The sequence below is a fragment of the Sus scrofa genome, chromosome 8 (genome assembly GCF_054392235.1).
Source record: "Sus scrofa isolate SSC_HxYL_T2T_F1_AM1 chromosome 8, Sscrofa_HxYL_maternal_Yorkshire_Landrace_v2.0, whole genome shotgun sequence".
Taxonomy (NCBI): domain Eukaryota; kingdom Metazoa; phylum Chordata; class Mammalia; order Artiodactyla; family Suidae; genus Sus; species Sus scrofa.
The window spans coordinates 56,160,159-56,170,000 of NC_139390.1; positions in this window are offsets into that span (position 1 = coordinate 56,160,159).

Here is a 9,842-nt window from a genome sequence, read left to right on the forward strand (position 1 = left end):
AACTCTGACTCTCCCTCTTCCCTGCCTGATACCTTAAGAGCCTGATCGTTTGTGGGGAAATGAAATCCCAGCTGGCAAGAGCCACCTTATCTTCCCAGCACACGAGAAAAGAATAGGCGCAGGCTCACATCCATCTTATGTTTCTATGCCTTGCCCTGGCCCCACCGTTTCAGAAAGCTGTGTCCCTCCACCTGTCAAAAGCCAAAGCCCAGGAGTTCCCGTCGTGGAATAGTGGAAAGGAATCCAACCAGGAACCATGAGGTTGCAGGTTCGATCCCAGGCCTTCCACAGTGGGTTTAGGATCTGGTGGCATCACCTTGCGCTGCGGTGTAGGTTGCAGACGCAGCTTGGATATGATGGTGCTTGTGACTGTGGCATACGCCCCAGCAGTTGTAGGTCTGATTCGGCCCCTAGCCCGGGAACCTCCATATGATGCGGGGGGGGGGGGGGGGTAGGGGGTAGGGGGAGGCTGCAGCCAAAGCCCAAGGAAGAAAGACAATCAGAATGTTGCGTGGAACTCCTGGAGACTTAACAGCCACCACCAGTCATGACCATGGCTGTCAACCGACACCAGAGCCAAAGAAATGTCGGATCAAATAGGAACCTGCCACTTACACCAGTACTCACCACAATGCAGGACCACAAAAACAAAGGAACAAGAAACCAAAACTAAATAATTGCCCAGGAGCAGCAGGTGCAGGAAAACCATGCTGACTCTCACCCCCCAGAAGCCAGAGGTAACCTATTTATCACCCCACACGCACACACCTCAGCACCACCAGCACCAGCACCCCACCCCCCCACCCCAGGATCGAATCTGCATCCTCGTGGGTGCTCCTCAGCTTTGTTACCAATGAGCCACAATGGGATCTCCCCAATCCAGGTTTTTATGTTTCTTTTTTTTTTTTTTTTTTTACCCTTGCTTTCTTCGGGTGGCACTCACGGCACACGGAGGTTCCCAGGCTAGGGAATCAGAGCTTGAGCCACTGGCCTACACCACAGACACAGCAACACCAGGTCCGATCTGTGTCTGCAACCTACACCACAGTTCAGGGCAATGCCAGATCTTTCACCCACTGAGCGAGGCCAGGGATCAAACCAGCACTCTCATGGATGCTAGTCAGATTCCTACCTGCTGAGTCACAATGGGAACTCCACTAAATACATAAATTTTTTCAAAGAGAGAGAGAGAGGGAGGGAGAGTGTGTGTGTGTGTGTGTGTGTGAGAGAGAGAGAGAGAGAGAGAGAGAGAGAGAGAGAGAAGGTCTGGTATCACTTGGGGAAAAATAAAATTATGCTTGGAGAAAAATATCTGTCCCTAGAGATCATTCACAATGGCTTGCTCTGCCTGTTCATTTCTCTCTTTCTTCCCTTTTCTTTTTTCCTTCCTTTTCTTTTCCTTTCGCATCTGTCTGTGCCGTGTGTGTGTGTGTGTGTGTGTGTGTGTGTGTGTGTGTAGTCTTCTTTTAGGGCTTCACATGTGCCATTTTGTAGGTTCCCAGGTTAGGGGTCAATGCTAGTCGGGTTCGTTTCCACCGAGCCACAACGGGAATTCCTGCCTTGTGTTTCTTTATCTTTGTTCTGTTACTAGGTGCTAGGGATTCCTTTTTGTTAAGTCCAGTCACTTAAATAAGGGTGTTTGCAGGGTTGCCTAAAGCATCAAAAATGTATTTTCTCATTAAATATTGGAATGTGGGGAGTTCCTGTTGTGGCTCAGTGGTAACAAACCCGACTAGTATCCATGTATGCCGGTTCGAACCCTGGTTTGGGAACTTCCGTATGCCACAGTTATGGCTCTAAAAAATCCTCTCTCTCTCTCTCTCTCTCTCTCTCTCTCTCTCTCTCTCTCTCGATAATATACACATACACACACACATCCATACGTACATACCTATGTACACGTATACATATACATTGGAATTTGGTCTGCCATCGATGAGATGCTCCCTCTTTGTGTGTTGTTCATTTTGTTTTTTGTTTTTTAGGAGTGCACCCTTGGGATATGGAAGTTCCCTGGGCTAGGGGTCGAAGAATCGGAGCTGTAGCTGCTGGCCTGCACCTCAGCCAGAGCTATGCCCTGCCAGATCACCCGATCTGAGCTGAGCGGCCACGTCTGTCACCTACACCTACCTCCCCCTGAATGAAGACGTATTTTCAATACATCTCAAGTGGAGAAAAACTTGCTAAAAATCACTTTATTTGTCATGGAAACCATATCTTCTAGCAGACATGGCACAAAAGCCAGTGTTTATGGTCATCACACCACAGACATCAGAATTCCAAGCTTCTAGGGGTTTCTGGGGGCGGGGGGTGTGTCCCCAGGGCCTGTGGAAGTTCCATGCCCGCCGCCACTGCCACTGACTGCTGCCGCCCCTCTGCCACCACCCAGGGATCCTTCGCCCTGGGTGGGTGGGGGGAGGGAGAGGGTATCTCAGCAGAAACGATCTTATCTTACGGGGTTTATGGGTGGCTAGAAGCATGTGGTTCTGTTCATGTCATGCTCGAGGTTTCGGTTTTTGCCCTCCTACCTACCCAATGGTCGGCAGATGGAATTCTTCTGGTTTTCTCTGGCCATCCCTCTCCTCGAACTCACGGGTCCAGTTTTTCTCCCACATTTGACTTTTCCGGGAGATCCACAAAAGGAAGCGCCAACCCTTGACATCCACCGACAAGAGATCACCACCCTCTGCCCCTCTTTAGCCCCTTCTCATCCTCATGCCTGCCTGCACACATCGGAGACATTTCCAAGTGCCCAGGAGGATCCTTGGACCCTGACACCTCGAAATCTTCCCTGAGCAGCAGTGCTCGGGACTCAGACCTGGGGTTTATCACGGGCTCCAACCACGACCTTTGGTTTTCCTGGGCTGGGAGATCGGTTTCATGAGATGGAACCGGCTGCGGATTCAGCTTCTGGATCTGGAATGTGAAACGTTGTACACGACTTTTTTCAAGGCATGACTGTAGGGGAACGAAACCTTGCCCCCCCCCCCCCAACCCGCCACATCCCAGATGTCACATGAGCACGGGGAGGAATTCTGTGGAGCTGGAAACAACCATGACCCAAAAGAACACAGGAAGGAATTCCTGTCATGGCGCGGCGGAAACGAATCGGACTAGGAATCACGAGGTGGCAGGTTTGATCCCTGACCTCGCTCAGGGGTTTAAGGATCTGGCATTTTTCCGCGAGCTGTGGCATAAGGTCTCAGATGTGGCTCGGATCCCGCCGTTGCTGTGGCTGTGGCTCAGGCTAGCAGATGCAGCTCCGATTCAACACCAAGCGTGCGCGCGCGCGGGGTGGGGGGGGGGTGGGGGGGGAAGGGAAGCAAACCTCCTAAGAACGACGAAAGTGCAGTTAGGAAACAGAAAATGATGATCCCGGAAGTCCACTTGAATGTGGTTGGGAATCATGCATAGGACCACACCGCCACCGTGTGAGAGACCAGTGCAAGACAGCTGAACAATACAAAGCGGGGTGGGGGGGGGGGGTGCTTGGCGGGGGTTGGAGGAGGAGGAGGAGGAGGAGGAGGAGGAGGAGGAGGAGGAGGAGGAGGAGGAGGAGGAGGAGGAGGAGGAGGAGGAGGTGGGGGGAGACGGCGGCACTGGTGGTGGGCAAAGGTGCCTCTGGGCGAGGACTTTGGTGACCATATTCTCATGGCAGGCTTGAGAGCCCAAAAGATGACATGGTGGAGGCTGAAGTTAAATTTGGTCAAAAGGAAAACAACCATGAGAAAAGATGCGTCCACCCACACATAGAAAAGATATCGTGCCAAGAATGGGAGCCCTGTTCCAATGGCTCTTCCTGGGATTGTGGGAAATGAATCGATAGCAAGAAGATGCTTTCACATCCATGTCTTCAATGACTCCTGTACTAAGTGCGTCGTGGTTTTGCCAGTTTGGCAGAGTTGTGGAATGTCATCCGGCAATTGCATCTCCCCTGCCCAACCAGCAAGATGGAGTTGTTCTTTTTTTTTTTTTTTTTTTCCTGCTGCACTGCCTTTCCTGTGCCAGGGATCGAACTTGAGGCTCAGCTGTGACCTAGGCACAGCGGGAACTCCGAGATGGATTTCTTTTTCCTTCTTTTTCTTTCCTTCCTTCCTTTCTTCCTTTCTTTCTTTTCTCTCTCTCTCTTTCTTTTTCTTTTCTTTCTTTCTTTCTCTTTCCTTCCTTTCTTTCTCCTTTCTTTTTCTTTCTTTCTTTCTTTCTTTCTTTCTTTCTTTCTTTCTTTCTTTCTTTCTTTCTCTCTCTCTCTCTCTCTCTCTATCTTTCTCTTTCCTTCCTTTCTTTCTTTCTCTTTCTTTCTCTCTCTCTCTCTCTCTCTCTCTCTTTCTTTCTCTTTTCTTTCTTTCTTTCTTTCTTTCCTTCTCTCTCTCTCTCTCTCTCTCTCTCTTTCTGGTTTTTTTTTGGGGGGGAGCCACACCCGCAGCACATGGAGGTTCCCAGGCTAGGGGTCAGTTCGGAGCCTTACCTGCCGGCCTACACCACAGGCACAGCCACGCGGGATCCGAGCCGCGTCTGTGACAGACACCACAGCTCACGGCAATGCCAGATCCTTAACCCAACAAGTGAGCCAGGGATCAAACCTGCAACCTCATGGTTCCTGGTCGGATTTGTTTCCACTACCCCAGGATGGCAATCCTGAGACTTGCAAAGTTTATTGTTTGTTTCGGGTTTTCTCCACCCCCTCTCCCTCCTGTTTCAGCTTTATGTTTTACTTTTTGGCCACACACACGGGCAGCAAGTGGAAGTTTTTCCTGAGCCAGAGATGGAACCTGCACCACACAGGGGCAACCAGAGCCACCGCGGTGAGAAAGCAGGAGCCTTGACCCTGTTGGTCGTGGGCTTCCTTCTTCTTCTTCATCTGTTGTTGTTTTTTGGGTTTTTTTTGGGGGGGGGGTTGTTTTCCTTTTTTTGTTTTGTTTTGTTTTGTTTTGGATGAGATTTCAGTTCACCCCCCCACACATACACACACACTCATAGTGTTGCGTTGTACTTTCCCTCCGTTGTGGTTGGTCAGTCATGCTGAAATCCATGTTTCTATGACCTGACCACCAGAGCATTTGCCCCAGGCAGCCATTTGTTCTCTTTGGACTTTGTCTCAGTCTATGCAGAGAGAGATTTTCATTTCCACTTTCCTAGGATCGACTGTATCCTTCTCTCCCTTCCTAAGCTTCTGGGCTTTGCTTGTCTGCTTTTGACAGACCGTCTCCGTCGGTAAGGGTGGCAGGTATACCGACTCCTGCGTTGTCGTTCTCCGAGAGCTTGCCGGGTTTCGTTTTTGCCAGTCCCCGCCTACCCTCCCGCCCTCCCTCTCTCCCTCCCTCCTCCAGCTCCGTGCAGGGAGGTGGGGTGGGGGTGGGGGAGAGAAGAGAAGGTGGAGGGGAACCTGAGATCTCTCTCGCTAGTGCCACCCTCACCGCGCCGGCTTCTCTCTGGAATTCCCAAGCCCAGGAAGGGACATGCTTGGGGGAGCGAGCGCGGCTCCTTCTAGGCAACAGCGAGAACCTCTTCCCAGCTCCTTCCCCGCCGCCGCCGCCGCCGCCGCCGCCGCCCCCCTCTTTCCATCTGCTGCCATCACGCCACGCAGTGCCTTGCCAGGAGGCAGCTCCGTAGTGGAAGCCTCGCGGTCGTGCAGGACGCCTGGCGCCTCGGCCCCGGGAAGAGCTCGGGCATTTGGGTGGCCGGCGCTGTGTCGTTGTGTCGCCGCCGGCCGGCCGGCCTTCCGGATCTGTCCTGGTGACGTTGGTGGCGGTTGTCGCGTGCCATCTAGTGTCCGCTTTTATATCGTCCCTTCCCTCTGCAGCTTTGGGGACCTTCGCGAGGGATGTGACTCAGCCATCCGGCCTGAGTCAGAGTTCCGGGAGGCTGGCGACACTGGCGGCGACAGCTCCGGTGGCTCAGAGGCCTGGGAGTGTCCCTCTCTCACCGGAGATTGGGCGTGCAGGCCTGTGAGGGAGTGACTGTCACCGCGCTCCCCAGGCAGGTTCTGGGGCCGCCTGGCCGGGTCGACCAGCATCCGCTCTTGCCGCTCCGGCCCCGGGGACCGACCAGGCCTGGGCCGGGCCGCCTCCCTAGCGAGGGGAGAGGGTGTGCGGCGCCCGGGACTGCCTGTGCTCGGGTGGCCTGGCCTTGTCCCGGGTCGCCCTTTGGAGCGTGAATGACTCCCGCCCGCCGTCCCTCCAGCCTCTCATCCCCGAAGTGAGGAGCGGCCCGGGCTGTGCGCTGTGAGGGCGTTGGAGGGCGCGACAGGCTCGGTGGCCGGCACGCTTGTTTCCCGGTCGTCATGCCGGCATGGGTCCCTCCCCCCCTGCCCCCCGACTGATGGCTACCGCCGGCCCGTGCGGAGTCGTACTGACGAGGTCTAGACCGGCACAAGCCGTGAGGGGTGGAGCGGAAAGGGTGGCTCGGGCCCCGGCGCCTTCCTTCGCGGGGTCCGTTCGTCGGAGGCGCCTCCGTGGAAACATTTTTTTTCCAAGTCCTGATGGATCCGGAGATGGTGGATGGTACCCCGCCGGCCCCCTGCTCCCGGGTGTGGCCGGGAAGGGTGCACCTGGGCCTGAGGCGTGCCCATGTAGGGTCCCGGTCGTTGGACAAGACTTCGTTTCCCACGCTCTCATTCCCCCCCCCCCCGCCCCCCCGCCCTCGGAGTGTTTCCCTGTCGGTCGGTCGATCTGTCGGGAGGTGGGGACCGGCCTGAGCTGGATGGTGTGTCCTGGATTTTGGGGGAGCCAAGTCCCCGTCTGGAGCTCCGGACAGACCGATACCTGCCCGCGTGGGCAAGCCGGGAAGGGCTTCCCCGGCTGGCCGGCCGGCTCCACCTCCTTCCTGTCCCTGTCCCTTCCTTGCGGTCACGCTCCCCGGGTCGACCAGATGGCCCTGAGAGCGCTGGGTCTGGCGACTCTAGGGCAGGGCTGGGGGACAAGTGTCCGGATGGGGGTTCCGGGGATACCCCCACGTCCTGTGGGTGGGCCCCGCTGCTGGGCATGGACATTTTTCGCGGCCGAAATAGGCCTTTTCTGTCACCAGGTAGATGCTGACACGATCCTCTTCAGCGCCTGTCGCTGGAGACCTTGGGCCTCTGGATGCACGTGGGGGGCTTTGGGCTTTCGGCTGCTGTCCAAGGCCTGACCCTGCCCTTTGCACCCCGCGTGGGGGCCGCTCGCCTGGGCCTGTGCGCCGGCTCTCGCTTGTGCATCCAGCTGGCCCATGCTGCGGTGTCCCCTCCGGTCTTTGGCTGACCCGAGGGCGGCAGGGCGCGTGGCCCTGTGGGGTCTTCTACCCTGTGTGCCTCCCTGCTGCGGGCACCCGGCGGCTCGGCTGGAACAACCCCACCCTGTTGGCTCCGTGCCACGTGTCAGGCATTCTCCCTCCCGGGGTTGTCAGCCGCTGTCTCTCCCCTGAGAGAGGAAGGGGAGGAGGAGGAGGAGGAGGAGGAGGGGGGGCCGGTGAAGCTGAAGCAGGCCCCCGTGGTGATTGTCTTTGCTGGCCCTCCCTCCCTCCCTCCCTCCCTCCCCTCTTCTGGGCTCTTCCCTGGCTCTGCCAGGACTGATCGATGTGGTGATGTGGCGCTCTCCTGGGCTTGGGCTTAAGCCGCGCCAGGTGAGGGACGGCCGCTCATGGTGAGTTGGGCCGCGCCTCTCATTCTGTCGCGGGCCCCTCGCTGCTCCTCCCCCACCTGCGGGTGGTGTGGGGGAAGGCAGGGGTGCGGCCTCCAGCCTGACCTCTGGTCTCCCGCCCTGCTGCCTTCGGGTGTCAGTCGGGGGGGGGGGCCTGGGTCCTTTGGGACGCAGCAGGCATTCTCGCTTTGCCTCCTTGGCGTGTGCCTTGCGAGCGGTCCCTCCCCAAAGTGGGGGGAGGCCTCCCTCGCTGCCATGCTTCGCATCCCTGCGGGTGCGTGAGCGTGCCTCCCCTGGTCCTCTGTGGTGCCCCTGGAGTACTCCGGGTTGCCTGTCAGATGCCCGAGGCCGAGCGGTGGTGTCGTTTTCCTCTCCCAGCGGTGAGTCCCCTCGGGTCCCCACTGTGGTGGTGGCGTGCCCCACGAGCAGCTTCCTAAAGCTCAGGGGAGGGGGTCGAGACGGTAAGGCAGGGGAAGCTTGTGTCCCCTCCCCGGGAGGGGCTCAGGTGGACCCCTTGTCATGGGTCTCCCTCACTGTGTGCCAGTGAGGGCAGCCCTTGGCCCTTGAGTGGCACGCCCCATGCTTCTCCCTTGACCGGGAAGGCTGCATGTGGTCGTGAGAGCGACCGCGGTGGGCCGGGAGATGTGAAGGGGGGGTCCCCGTCTGGCTTTCCGGACGTGGCATCCCTCCACCCACGTGGAAAAGTCTGAAAGGCAAGCCTGGTGGCAGCACAGACTCTTGCCCTCCCGGCTCTGACCGTGGACGCTCACATGGGCTGTGTGCTTTACCCATACCGCAGACCCCCCCCCCTTCTGACTTCCCACTTTTTGGGAGTGTTCCCACTCCCGTGGGTCCCCGAAGGGGCGAGCGATGGTGTGTGGGGCACGACGCGCCCTCGGTGAGAAAGCCTTCTCTAGCGATCTGAGAGGGGGGCCTTGGGGTACCTGGACCCCCCAGCCGCCGCCCCTCCTGAAGTCTGCAGGGCAGTAGCTGCCGGCGCTACTTGCCACAGCGTGTGGGCAAGAGCCGCCCTCGCGCGAGGGGTGCGCTGGCCCCCGCGGTGGGGGCCAAGCGCTGCTCTTTTGCCTAATGCGGCCTGTGCCTCCCCCCTCCGAGTTGGGGGAGGGTCACGCCGGGCCGGGCCGGGTTTTGGCGTCCAGCGCCGGGCTGTGTGCTGCGTGGGCGCGTGGTGCCCCTCCCCTTGGAAGGGGAAGTGGAGGAGGGGGATGCGCCCCGTCCCCCGGCGGCCTCTGCCCCTGCCTCCCCCGCTGCGAGCCGCCCGTCGGTTCTTCCCGCACTCGCCTGGGGTCGCAGCTGGTGGTGTGGAGGTGGTGAGCGAGCATGGTTCGGGCCGCCTCGCTCAGGAGCGTTTCCCCCAGGCGTCAGGCCCTGGAGGGTGGACTAGGTGAAGGACGGATGAGATGAGGGTGGAAAGATGGACGGATGGGTGAGATGAGGCGGACGAACCCCCCCCACGTGGCAGGGGGGGGGAAGCCTTTGCACATGGGGCCCTGGTTGGTGGGGCCGGGTCGTGGAGTGCTCTGGGGCGACTGAGGCCGCCTGGTGTCCCAGGTGTCATGGGACTGCCCTCGTGTGTGTGGTGGTGTGACCCCGTGCTGGTTTGCCTGGCGTGCCTGGGTCCTTTCTCCTCTCCCTGGGCAGGCACCCGCGTCCCTGCCCCACAGCCCTTGCCCCGTGTGCATTGCCGCCCTTCCCCGGTGCTGCCGGCCCTCCCCCTGCCCCGAACAGGTGACCGCCCTGCCTTGCCTGTGCCATGTCTCTCTCCCTCCCGCCCCCGCGTCAACCGGGGACCTGAAATGGCCTCACCTCGTGTGGGTGTCACCCCCTGGCCGCCGTGGCCGGGCGGGTGTCCCTGGGTGATGTGCTTCTCGGGTGTCCCCCTGTGCGCGGGGGGGTGGGGGAAGAGGGTTGGGCACGGCGGGTGCGTGTGGGGTGTGGGGGGTGGTCGTCGGTAGGTGCCTTGGGAGACTTGTTTCCACGGGGCCGGCTGTGGCTCATCGGTGTCGTCGGTGGCGGTCGTGGGGCCCCCGCGAGGGGGGGCCCCCCAGGGGCTGAGGGGGAGGCCAGTCGGCGTCCTGGGTGTTGCGGCGGGACCGCCGTTGTGCTGGAGGCCTCTGGCGGTGAGACCCCGTGTGGTGCCCTGGCAGCCGACTCGCATCCGGTTTTTGGGGATGGTCCCCGTGCCCCCCCCACCTCGTTGGAGGCCTG